Source organism: Symphalangus syndactylus, chromosome X, assembly GCF_028878055.3.
Source record: "Symphalangus syndactylus isolate Jambi chromosome X, NHGRI_mSymSyn1-v2.1_pri, whole genome shotgun sequence".
Taxonomy (NCBI): domain Eukaryota; kingdom Metazoa; phylum Chordata; class Mammalia; order Primates; family Hylobatidae; genus Symphalangus; species Symphalangus syndactylus.
Window position 1 is genome coordinate 135,453,908 of NC_072447.2, and position 14,378 is coordinate 135,468,285.

At 35.7% G+C, this 14,378-nt stretch overlaps 1 protein-coding gene across 12 annotated transcripts in view; it reads right to left on the minus strand.

Annotated features, from left to right (window-relative positions):
- MBNL3 (muscleblind like splicing regulator 3) overlaps positions 1–14,378 on the minus strand; it is a 117,543-nt gene that overhangs the window by 89,209 nt on the left and 13,956 nt on the right. The gene's annotated exons all lie outside the window — the stretch shown is intronic.

Sequence of the window (14,378 nt, forward strand, 5' to 3'; positions counted from 1 at the left end):
TACATAAGAATCTGTGCTTTTTATAGGAAGTTGAGTAGTTCAATCATGAACGCAAGCAGACCTGAAACTATGCATTCCCCCACATTTTTGCTTTAATATGAAAGCCTGAGTTACAGACTCACAATGTGGGCAGTGATGATCTACAGGCCAACTCCCTCATTTTTCAGAGAAGACAATAGTACTATAGAGGATAAATGACACAGTCACAAAGGGTGACAGAGCCAACACAAGAGCTCAGTTCTGATAACTGGAGTTGAATATTTTGTTCTACATTTTGGAGAAAGTTTAAATCTCAATCTCTTTCCCAATCTCAGTCTCTCTCTCCCTCTCCCTCCCTCTCTCTCCTGTTTCTCTTTACAGTTAAACTCCCAATTTTCATGGCATGATAATACATGTGGTCAAAGAACTAAAGCAACTATTTCTCTACTTAAAAACCATTCTATTTATTTGAATGGGAAGTTGAAATAAATGTTTTCAAAAATTCAGTAGAAATAGACTATTGGCCTCCTTTTGCAAAGCAGACTGTAAAACTGCTGGGAATCTGCTAGAGAAGTTCACAGGTAATTTCACTATTTGATGCAAATTAGTTTTTATACCAATCCAAGCATCAAAGTCCAAAAGAAAGCACAAGTTAGAATGAGTGACAAGCTGGAAGCTAGTTGGTGTAAGAGAGACCACTGCAGGACTTTTTCAGAGACCAAGGAAAGACACAGCCACATGTCTACATACGTATACTATACTGTTATAAACCAGTGTGTGTGGATTGGTGAGTACACCTGCACTATGTGTGTGTGTGTGTGCACATGCGTGTGTGTGTGTATGTTGTTATTTTTGGACATGGGTGTGGAATCTTATGTTCAATGGTCAAAAAGGAGCTAAAACTACTGACACACTGTATTCAATACGTGACACAGTTCTTTCCTATATAAAATTGCTAGAGCTTAACACTTCACCTGAAACCCAACTAAACCAGACTTTAGTTATTTACGGCACTTAGAACTAGTAGCAAAACAATTAACTAGGGCGATAGAAGAGAAAGCTATAAGCAAAGAGCCACAGGAAGTTGTCCATATGCATAGGGCCCAGAGCTTTTTAATAAACAAAAAATTTTGAATAACATAAAGAATCAAGTTCTCCTTTAAAGAAAAACTAAAGAAAGCACATGAGGTGATTTAAAACATTTAAAGTTTGGTGAAAGAAAAGTACTCATAATTATGCACTCTCATTTATCTAAATTTTATTTAAAAATGCATACCGATCTGACTATACTTGGAAGCTGATTGAATATTTATATTGAGGCGGGGCACGGTGGCTCAGGCCTGTAATCTCAGCACTTTGGGAGGCCGAGGCGGGTGGATCACCAGAGGTCAGGAGTTCGAGACCAGCCTGACCAATATGGTGAAACCCCGTCTCTACTAAAAATACAAAAATTAGTTGGGCATGGTGGCTCACGCCTGTAGTCTCAGCTATTCCAGAGGCTGAGGCAGGAGAATCGCTTGAACCCGGGCAGGGCAGAGCTTGCAGTGAGCCGAGATCACACCACTGCACTCCAGCCTGGGTGACAGAGCGAGACTCCGTCTCAAAAAACAAACAAACAAAAAAGATATCTACATTGACCATTTTAATCATTAATTTTCATTAAAAAATCGAATTCAGTTGTGTACTATAAACCTATTCTCATTGTTATCCACACATGGCAAGCCCAGATGGTTACAACTTACAACCACGCACCACCTAGTGGCAGATAACAGAATTGCAAGCATAGTGGCTAGTTAAAAATAAGTTTTGCACACAATTAAAAAAAAAAATGTATCCCATAAAATGTTAAGAAATTACTAAAACCATGCCTTTTCAATGACTGCTTTTTCTCATTCTGTGGTATTTAAGATATACAGAGATTATTAGAACTGAATCAATTGCATAGCAATTCCTATCATTGTGTAAGATTTAGAAATAAATAGATTTCTCATTTATAATCTATCAAACAAACATGATCTGTATATGTGCCAAAGTTAACAAAGGTTAAGCCATCACTGTCCCTAAAAAATTTGTCTGCAATTTTTAAGGGGTTAGGGGAGAATAATGTGGCATGAGATTATGAACATAAAAAAATGATGTATGAGAAAAATAGCTTTTATTCCTCTGTTTTATGAAAAGATAAAGCACAGTATTGTCAGAAATCAGTAGAAATATGAAATAGATTCATTTAATGAAAATGCTGAATTAATTTTTTAATCGTCGTTACTAAAAACCACTTTTGATAGAAACCATTTCAAAATACCAGTCCTTGTTTTTGTCTTGGTAAACAGCATATCGTAAATGGAATTAAAACTTTCTCTCATTACTAAAGAACGTGGTTATACCTTTCTTAACACTGAATCCTTGGTAAATTCAAATTTTTCCTAACAATCAAATACAAATAAAACTTCTGTCGACTGTGGGTTTCAGACAGTTGGGTTCTACTTAATTAATATTTCAATGCACCTGAGACAATGTATCAGTAGCCCTCAGTGAAAAGAAATAATATGATCATACAATGTAAATAAATATGATGCTAAGTTAAAATCAAGAATATCTTCTCCTCACAATTGCAAAGGTTGATAAAATAACAGTAAAGAATGAAGGAGCTCTTGGTTTTCACATCTAAGTGGGAACTCAGAAGTGAAACTTAAAACACTAAAAAAACATTAATTCCATATGCCATTTCTTTACGAGGCTATTTGGGCCAATAGAAAAATCAGCAAGACCATTGGTGGTAAGTGGAATGGTGCTGTATCAACTAAAGATGTAACCACACAAATGTCTTGTATTGACTATCCAAATACATTTTATATGCTAAGGAGAGGTAAGAAGAGCTTGTTTTAAAAACCATCTGGCCGGGTGTGGTGGCTCACACCTGTAATCCTGCACTTTGGGAGGCCAAGGCAGGCGGATCACTTGAGATCAGGAGTTTGAGACCAGCCTGGCCAACATGGTGAAACCCTCGTCCCTACTAAAAATACACATAAAAAATTAGCTGGGCGTGGTGGCAAGCATGTGTTATCCCAGCTACTTGGGAGGCTGAGGCAGGAGAATCGCTTGAACCTGGGAGGCAGAGGTTGCAGTGAGCTGAGACTGCTCCATTGCACTACAGCTTGGGTGACAGAGCAGGGCTCCATCTCAAAGTAAATAAATAAATAATAAAAACTTTTAAAAAAGGGAAGTAAAACAGACTTTTTGGTGCTAAGCACATAGTAGGTTTTCAAAAATATATTAGCCTATATAGGATTCTAATATACAGGCTATCAAAAAGCTTACCTCTGGTAAATTAGTGTGTGTGCATATTTGAACATAGAAAACTCTAGGGCACATCTTGTAAGCTGTAAGCTACTATGTATTTATTTTATTATGGTAGTGGTAATACTTTTAAATAAATTGGAATATTTGTTGCTCATTACACTATGAATGGTACAAAGCTAAACTTAACTTTAAAAGCTATGATTCTGGAAACAATACATGTGGTTATTGGCACACGCGAGTAACATTTATATATGTATAATATTATCTTCTCTGTATTATAGCACAGGGTATTGTGAGCATTCACATTCACACAGCACTTGAAAATCCTCATATGATAAGCAAAGTATTATTGATATTTTTTAAAAGTTACACTGGTAAATCGAACCTTAAAAGTTAGTGTTCTTCATCTTTGTTCTTCTTTTAGTCCACATTTCTATTTTTAAATAATGCACAAATATTTTGAAGCATATATGATATTGATGACAGAAAAATAATTTTCCCTCCAAATACAAATGCATATTTATAAAAAAGTAAAAGGTGTACATGTAAACATTCAATGGTGACACCAGTTCATTTTAGACATTTCCTGAACAGTCTCCCTTATACTGTTATCAGTGAGATATCTAATAATTCTTCAATCATATTTCTTTGAAAAAAGAGACTAAGAAGATTAATATTATGTGTTCTTTTACCTCACAAACAAACTCTATGAGTTTGGAAGTATTTTCACTGAGAGCAGATACTTATTTATGATGCTGACTCTGGTCCCAAAATAATTTTCTCACTGTGATAATTTCTATGACAAATAATTTTGATCAATATTGCAAGCCCATCATATACTACAAAAGTCCCTAAGTTCACATACAGTTCTTATTACAACACTTCATTTATTGGAAAAATGTCAGGCAAGGAGATCAATAAGGATAAAATTTCAAAAAACAAAACCCTTATAAATTAATATTTGTCTCTTTTAATCAATCTTTGGAAATATTTCTGAAGTGATTTGTAAAACGTTGTTCCCCCTTAGACATAAGACAGTGAAAAAAGTAATGCTTTTTCTGATAATTCTAGGTTATCATTAGAAAGAAACTTTAGTAATGCCTTGAAGGATATATTGGGCACTTTGTTAAATGGCCCCAAATGCCTGTGTGTTTGGTGTCTTCATTTCCACTTTTTACAGTTTGTCTATCTTCTTCCTCACTGGCAGCTATTTATTGGCCATGACTTCACTATGCCTCTGCCTCTATTAATTCCCCCACAAACACACTGATTAAATTTCTGTGGTTTGCAAAGTCACATTCAATCAAATAAACTGTAGCAAACAATTGCTCTGTGTAAGGTATTGAATCAAGAGTCTTTAAGATTTGGGTCTTAAAATACAAATGACATGGGCTCTTGAGTGGTCTTAGAGAGGGCCTTGGGAGGTTCCCTATGAGTATGTTTTAAATGCTTTAGGGCCTGGCCTTCATGAGATCTACAGTGTCTGTTAGAAGCTGAGGTCTGGAAGTAGTATGCCATTTCTTTATGGGATACAGCTCTTCTCTCAGAAGTCTAGCTGATGTTTAGGAAGCCATCTGGGAAAAACTGTTCAGCAAAAGGCTGTGAATGTCACAGAGCACCAATGGCCTGGTCGGTGAGGCAGGGGGCTGACCTCATAGTAAACCATGAGCCAGGAATGACACTCAAAATGTTAAACAATTCTTATAGCATGGTCACAGGCAAATCAAGACTGATGGTGTTCTGCCAAGTGTTGCCATATTTCTTGCTGAATCATGGGGGGTTGTCAGGGAGTGAGCATTGGAAAGGGTACTGTAGGCAGTATCTATTTATCAACCAGTAAGGAAGTATTTCAATAAATATTCAATACTATTCAATACTATATGGCCATACACATGCATACTATCAGACTACTACCACCCATTCAAATCCCTTGACATTATATGCACAAAGTGAAGCGATATACAAGAGCTTAGTTGGACTTGAGTCAATGAGCAAGAGGGAGGATTAGATCTTCCAGGAAGCCAACTAGGAGAAAGCATAGTTTGCATGCCTAGAGAGAGACACAGCCCTCCTTAAGTCTAAAATACGACTAAAAGGCATGCCAATAATTAGGAAATACAAGGAAACTGGTTAGTGCTGTTTCTGTTTATTTATCTTAGTAAAAGCTCTGGAGAATTAGTCACTGAACACATTAAAATTTCTAGAGATAATTACAGCAGGTTATAAAGACTATTTGTTGATAAGTTTGTAAACCCAACTTAACTGCTTGTGCATTTTATTTAAGGGAAGTTCTGATTAAAAATTAATAATGATAATACATATAAGAACTATCATTAACTCATTTTCTTATTGGTGCTGAGGAATCTTTCTTGTGGATACAACAGTAATATGTTTACATTTAACAGCAATATATTTACATTTAATGGCAAAGATAAAATTGTGATCTAAGTACAATGAGACATTGTTAACAACTTGGTCCCAAAAGGTTAAAAGTGCAAAGTGAATCTCCTGTAAACCCTAGACTAAATCGCACATAGTATAGCATCTTGTCCCAACAGGCTTCTGTTTTTCTGTGCCAAACTAGCTCCATCACTCTTTTATGCCATTTTCAATGTTTATACTTCTGCTTAATCCTGCAAATGACTATATATCATCACTGTACTGGAAATAATAAATATGAAGCAATATTGAAAGATGAAAGGTTATTAGTAACCTGCATCTGCACTAAGGCAAAAACAATAATCTCAATGTTAATTTGTTATTATTCTAAATTACTTTATATGTGTCAATTTTTGACCAAGCAGAACTCCCAAACACTGCCAAAAACATTTATCAGCAAGAGAGACTGCAAGTCACCACTAAATTGTGGTCCCTAGACAGCATACTGGCCAATGATGCTACTGGCTGACTAAAATAAAATGCCCTTGTAAATCACAAGACTGGCAAACAGAATGGCATCAATGCAGTCAAGAAGTGTAAATCCAACCCTGTTTATGCTTTATTTCCTGTGGATTTGTAACTATGCATCAAACATTTTAAAAGCACTGATCCTTTGGCATGAAATAATGTGTGAGCTATAGAGATTTTATCAAGCTAACTGATAGGAGACAGGCATGTGACATTATAAAACTCTGTGACCACGCAAAAGGAGCAGAAAGGAATGTCAACCGTGACCTCTTATTTTCACGTACAGATACCAGAAAATCTAGTTGGCTTTTGGTGTGAGAAGACTCAAAAACTATAGGTCCCTGTAAAAGGAACATTCAATTTCTAATGACTTGAATGTCATTTAACGGTGAGTCTGTATGATTTATGAAGAACAGACTAATAAAACATGGCATTTCAGTTGAATTGAAATATAACAACGGAAAAGATGCACGTGTTTTCCATGTGCAAGGCACTGTTTTTTAGCATACTCGTATATATTAATTCATTTACTGCTCATAACTATCCTGTAAGGCAGGTTCCATTACTGTACCCATTTCACAGATGAGGAAACTGAGACACAGAGAGGCTAAGTAACTTGGTTCAAGATTACGCAGCAGATGAGTGAAAGAGCTAGGATCAAATTCAGGCATGTTCCAAAATGCTTACTGTCAATCACCACTCTGTACTGCCTCTAATGGGCACAAAAGTATACAAACATAATCTAAAATTTATACGTTTGTTACCAGAGATTTTGGCACATTAAAAATCCAAGTACTTTCTATAAAATAATAAAGATTACTCAAAGTTCTATTACAATATAGTATCATTTCTGGAAGTGCCAAGGAATATTAACAGCTCTATTTAAGTTTTATTTACAAACTATGTAATTGTACTGTATAGATTTGATGTCAAAATATATGGGCATTTGGTAGATTAGAAAAATGCAGTTTAATTTCACTGTGTTAGTAAAAAGTGAGCATCTTGTTATTGGATGTGTTCAAATATAGAGAAGAATACCGTGGATGGGGTATGCATATCAGATAAGTGAATCAACTAGATCCAGACACAGAACTACACTCAGGGTTTCAACATCCCCACCAAACATGTCTGCCCATCTCCACCTCAACATTTGTCACACGGTAGTGTAACTCCTGCTTAGCTGTCTGGCTGACTGTGAGCTCCTTGAGGACACATCTTCATCTCCAGTGTCTGGCTCAATACTACATAGAAATAAGTTGTCAACAAGTACATGCTAAACCAATGGAAGTCGTGAGCATCTGTCATATGGAAGACATTGTGCTAGATGTTGGGAAGGAATGATTTGGTCCACATGTAAGGCAGCATGGCCAAGTGCCCAGTAAATAGTGGGACCAAAAAGGAAGGCATCTGTAAGAACAGAGATAGTTGATGTGGGTCTTCAGGTAAGAAATCAACTGTTCCCATAAAGATCAAAGAATTAGTGGAATCCAAAGCTATTCCAATCCATTGCCTCTGTTTAAAAATAGATCAGCAATCCCCTCAATTTAGCTATTGATTAAATTTGTAATTCTAAAACGGAATAATATAACATATATCATATCTAAGTCAGTACAATTCTTAATAACAGCTTTATTGCAATATAATTCACATACCATAAAATTCACCCTTTAAAAAAGTATTAATTCAGTGATTTTTAGTATTATTTAATAATATCTGCAACCATCACTACAGTCAATTTTATAACACTTTTACTCCCCCACCAAAGAAACCCCATTCCTCTTAAGCTGTGCTCCCACCCCTTCTTTCCTAAGCAGCCACTAACACTAATCTGCTTTCTTGTCCCTGAATTCGCCTTTTCTGGACATTTCATATAAATTGAATCATATCGTAGGTAGCCTTTTGTGTCTGCCTTTTTTCATTTAATACAATGTTTTTAAGGTTCATCCATGTTGTAGCATGTATTCCATTCCTTTCTATTCCTGAATATTATTCCATTGTATGGGTATGCCACATTTTGCTTACCTGTTCATTAGTTGACGGACATTTGGGCTATTTCCACTTTTTGGCTATTGTGACTAAATCAGTACAATTTTAAAACAACATGATTAGGCTAAAGAAGGACATCTAAGGCAATAAAGGTAATGGTGCTTTGTGAGGCTCAATTTATAGAAAAATGTCTAAGTCACTTACATTAACACTAAAATTAATTACTTACATGATCAGAGTTATATCCTCAGCACCTAGAAATATGGCTGACTCATAGTATGTGCTCAATAAAGTATGTTGAATGAATAACAAATGCAAAAACAAAAAAAACACAAAAACAAAAAAAAACTGAAAGGGGGATGAAAAGGAGAGTGAAATAGGAAAGTCCTAGGGAGCCAAATGTCAGGGAAAAATCAAGCTGTAATTTCAAAAATGCTATAGTTCCTCTAGGCATTTAACGGTTTACATCAAAGTCTCCTAAATGAAACATTCCTAGAAAAATATCAGGAACTACCTCTACTAAATAATAGTAAATCCCACCATAATACAACTTTTAAAAGTCTGAAACATTTAGGGTTGCTATTACTGACAATATTGTGCCAAACAGTCTTATTCTGTACAAATGTATTATGAATCATATGATGCTTCCCCCCTCCACTTCTAACAGTTTATAATTCTATAATTTGGAAGTGAATTGTAATGTCTGTCGCATCTGGTGATTCCAGATGTTTACTTCATTCAAGCAGCACTATATTTATCCAGTGCCCAATCCTAGATGGCTAATACACTGTGGAAGAGAAAGGCAGAAAACTCAAGTTCCCAATCAAACTTTTTTTTATATTTCCATAATATAACCATGGGGATTATAGGCATAGACCAATGTTAGAGCATTAAGTTCAAGTTTTGATGCTACTGTTCACTAGCAGAATGTCTTTTGGCATGCTGCTTCCTCTCTCTGAACTCCATGTTCCCCATCTGTAAAAAGGAGATAAATAAGAACGCTAAATTCACAGGGTTGCTGTGAGGATTAGATGAGATAACATGTGCAAAGTGCTTACCACAGAGACTAGCACAGAGTAAGTAGCTGTTACTATTAGAAAAAAGTTCAAAATTACATCACCTCTTCCCGCCACTTCTTAATATGATATCAATATTCCTTTTATTTTCCTTTTTTTCTCCCTAGTGGATAGTTCTACAGTTAGACCCACTCCGAAACTAAAAACTGGCTATCAATTAATATTACATTAAAATAAAAAGATATGATTAAATGATTTATTTTAGGTCAGTTATTACAAGGGAAAACACAATTGAAAAACTTTCACAACTGCTACACATCTATAATATAACTGGGCCAGGTACAGTGGCTCACGCCTGTAATTCCAACACTTTGGGAGGCTGAGGCAGAAGGATCGCTTGAGCCCAGGAGTTCAAGACCAGCCTGGGCAACACAGAAGACCCTGACTATAAAAAAAATTATTTTTAACTAGCCAAGCATGGTGGCACATGCCTCTGATGCCAGCTAGCTACTCAAGAGGCTGAGGTGGGAGGATTACTTGAGCCCAGGAGTTTGAGGCTACAGTGAGCTATGATCGTGCCACTGGCACTGCAGCCTGGGCCACAGAGTGAGACCCCCTTTTTGTAAAATAAAAATAAATAAAAATACAATGTAACTGCAAGCTACTACATAACTGTGGTTTAAATATAAGTTAAAGCAGCTCCTATGTTTATTTGTGTGTGTACATGCTGCAGGGGGAAGATATTTAGCACTTAGGATGCCCTGTTATAAAGTCATAATACATATGTAGTCTGTAAATACACTTTGCAAACAAAAAGAAGACTTGCTATCTAATATATTTTGTTGCTGAAGCAATTTTCCAAGATTATAAGTATAGTGATTTCCTGGGCTAAGATTGCTTTGGGAGGATGCCAGCATTGATATGCTATAGAAGATCAACTGCAGACATCACACACAATTGGTATACTGAACTTTTCTCCATGTATTTTGTAGATTTGCTTTTTTCATGTGAAATTGTGTAGGCTTATTGACTAGAGTCAGATAAATTAGCCCCCTTCCCCTTTGTGCCAACTGCTCTACACATGTAAGGGCACAATTTTCAATTTGAGTATTGGAAGAATCAAATTCCTGCCAAGAAAAGAGGATACAACAGTTTGGATGTCAATGTGGATATTTAGGAACGTTGATGCTGTACCAGGAACTGGGGCTAAAGGGCTAAACGTGAGCTTGCACTTTCAGACAAAAGGGAGTTCTGATGATGTACAGACACAAGAGAAATTGATTGGAATTTGAATTGGAAGAAGTGAATACCTCTCAAAGATCACAAGTCCTTCAAACTAGGCTTCTCTATCTTTGAATAAGGCAAGGTACTTAGCATCCTAAAGTAAATGTTTCTCTCTCTCAACTAAAATGCAGCTGGACAGAGATGGAGGCAAAAGCTTTTTACTGAAAAGCCATTTTAAGACATTTTAAGAGGGATATGTTTGGAAATACTCTCTCATCACTCACTTGTGTCTTCCTTGCTGGAATTTTTCCACTTTAAGTTCAACAAACAAGTTGTCATTTCTTTGGTATTTATTGTAATATTAATCATACAGACACATACCCCCCAAAAGATAATGCAGTAAAGACTTTTGGGGAAAATACATCTTTTCTATAGGTTTCCCATTTTAATTCTCTTAATTTCATTGTGTAAAACTTGTTAAAAATAGTATTTTACAGAGGAAAAGGATTCTAAGAATGTTGATTATTGATACTATCCAAACCCAAAAAGGATCTGTTTGCAAATTTAATTTCTTTACTGAATCCAGTAAATAATCATAATATTAAACCAGAGAGCAGATCCTGAAAAAGGGACTAAGATTCCTATGAGGTGTAGCTAATTGGTAACACAGAACATGGACTTTGAGGGGATATCACACTAAATTAATTAGTTCAGAGATGCACTGAGTTCACAACTTGATTACAGGGCTAGCTGATTCCCTCAAAACAATAGCCTTAATTTAAACCAACCATATAAACTTGCCTTCCTTTGCAATCCTTCCAATTATCAAGCAAACAGTTGCAAATCGTTGATCACAGGCTTAATAAGCTCATTCATGCTATTATTTCAGAATTTAAACCTGCTGAATATTTTTACTTCAACAAAGTAAAACTATATCCTCCATAATCTAAATGTAAAGCCATTTGATTTGCTTCTCTATATAGGATACTATAAAAATCTATTTTCCCCAGTATAAAATGATAAAGAAATTTATACTAGAAACCATAAACAAAAAATTAAAAGCAAAATTCCTGTATTCATTTTAGAAATGCATTTAAGAAACATTTTTCTCTAGCATTGGGGGAAATATTTTAATCTAAAGTCCTGTTGATTTTGTGCAATGTGTTCTCTTGGCATGAAGATGCCGTTAATCTACTTTGATTCCTAGAGTATTCTTAAATTCTTATCAACAAGTAATATTTGCACAGTAACTTGAAATGCAGCATAAAAAGCTAAAAGCTGAAATTTAAAAGAATAAACACACGCACACAAAAAAACCCATATGTATACATATGTTTATATACATTTTTAGGAATGTAGCCTTAATGCAATTTAATTCTCAGAATGTGGTATTTGTTTCAACCTCAATTCTCAGGCATTCCACCTAATATATCTTTTTAATCCTAGAACATGTGGCAAAATAAACACAGTTTTGAAAATGCTGGTTTAGATCATTAGTATCTCTACAATATAACTTCAAAGATTTAAGTTTTTCAATGTATTTGCATTGAAAATTTACATCGTTTTCCGCTTCAGAGTAAAAAGAAATTTGCAGAACCTCAGAGCAGCATCACCTTTTGTTTGACTAGGATCAACCTAGACATTAAATTCAAAGCTTAAGGTAGAGAAGGTAGAGATATTTTCTACCAATAATCATAAGCTTCTAAGAAAAGAGGAAATAAATATATTCTTCTAGATGGGAGAATGGGGATGGTGATTAAAATGAGGGGAATTGAACCAGACCTGAGGGGTTTTTTTTTATTATTTTTACAAGTTGAAATATAAAATCCATGAAAAACTGAAGTTGTCAGATGCAACATAAGGGAAGCAATGTCTATGGTAAATTTCCAAATTTATGAAAGACACTGAATCCTAGTGTAAAGGCAAATCAGAGTAAAAGTATATCCTCTATAGTTATATTTGAATTCTCATTTTTATAGCTTTCCCCAACTCTCTCTTTCATTTTCATTGAGCATGTGCTGTAAAAAGATGTCAGTCACATTTTCACTATTTCAGTAGCACTGTCTTGCCTCTGAAGCCATTTAAAAATAATCCTATCTGTTATTTTGGCTGAATTCCACTATCTTTCCCCCTCCTCCTTTTTTGTTTTTGGTTGTCCTATCCCAGTTCTTTTATGACAACCGTAATCCTCTACCTTAAAGGCAAAAAGAATAAAGAGGACCCAAAATTCAGGCTCACCAGAGTTCTGCATGAATTACTTGATCAGACTGCACAATTAATACTGTGCATATTAACAGAGATGTTGGGCAAGTAGGGTAGCCACTCAGAACACATTCCATGCTTGACAGACATTTTCAATATTCTCTTCTGCTTCCTTCTCATCAGCCAGTAAGCACATCTAAGTCATCTCTATCCTAATAAGAAAACTCTTCCTTCCCTTGATGCAATTTCCTTTTTAAGCTCCAACATATCTCATCCTTCATCATCATATATCTGAAAAAAGTAATCATTACCACTTTCACTTTCCAACTTTTCACTTACTCCTCAACCCACTGGAAACCAGCTTCTTGGCTCTCAAAAATCACCAACAACCTTTTCAGTGCCAAAACCAGTGGCCTCAACTTACATAATTCCTGTGATATTTGATTGCTCCCTTCTTCTAGAGACTTTCTTTGCCCTTTGCTTCTACAACAAAAAAATCCTCCTGTGTTGCTCAACTTGGGCTGTCCTGGCCACTCCTAGGGGTGAGGGATTAACTTCCAACATCTTGCCCTGTTATTTGCTCTGCATTCTGGACAAGTTTAATCCAATTTTGTTCTAGATTTTTCTACATGGCTTTCACTAGCACTTAACTCCACATAATTTTCACACTCCTGATCCCTCACTCTTCATCCACCTCTCAAGCCTCTTCCTCTGTTTCTCCTATCCTACTGTAGCACCCTCCATCAAATAGTGAAAGCAGCCTTTTGTTACATCAAGATGGGTAACAGATTAGTGTTGGCTTGATTTATAATGAAATAAATATCTTCATGGATGGAAGAGGCAGGCCGTGGGCCATTACATGGTTCCCAAATGATGAAGCAAGACAGAGAAGAAATGATTGTGTGTTGGGGGATGTGTTTTATATAAAAAGTGAGCAGGGACTTGAGGATGCAATTTTTAGCCTGATATCTATTAGATGCCAAAGAGAGTATTTGCCTGGCTGGAACCAACTGTATTTCATAACTTAAAAAAACTGTCATAACAAAATGAAAGTACCTAGCAGAGCATCTGGCACACAGTAATTGTTCAATAAATGTCAGTTGACTCTGAATAAACACCTATTACAGGACGTTTTTATTGGGTGTGAAAATGGGGGTTCAAATTTTATTCCTATATATAAACTCCTGCCTACAGATACTAAGATTGATTTAAAAGTATAATACATTCCTGGAGGTGAAGGTGGTTGTAAACACTGTTTCTCCTGCCACCCAAGTGCTACAAGAGCCAAAGTCAAACTGCCTGGGCCTGCCAGCGTAAGGAAATGTCAGGGGAAGTCTCAGGCCTCTAACATCTTACATGGTTAAATTCTATACCATTATTCACACCAAGCCAATCAGAAAGGGACCCTTAACAGCACAGAACCCATAGATTTTTACTGTATTTTCTGACTTCCTATTTCTTAAGTCTTTCCTGCTCTAGAAAGCAAAAAATATAAAGTCTCAGAAGTCTGGATGCATGCTTCACAAGGGTCTCCTTATAGGGATCCAAGGAAACCCTACTTATTTTCACTTAAAAAACCTGCCATTTCAAGAGGGTTTTATTTTCTTCTGTTTTAATGATTATCCAACATGAGGAATAATATGAGCCAGAGCTCCTCTCCTGGATCCAAGATGATCAAGTGTTTTTTTTTTTTCAACATGATTGTATTTATTTTTATTTTTTTAAAAATGTTGTGAGTACATAGAAGGTGTATATATTTTGTTT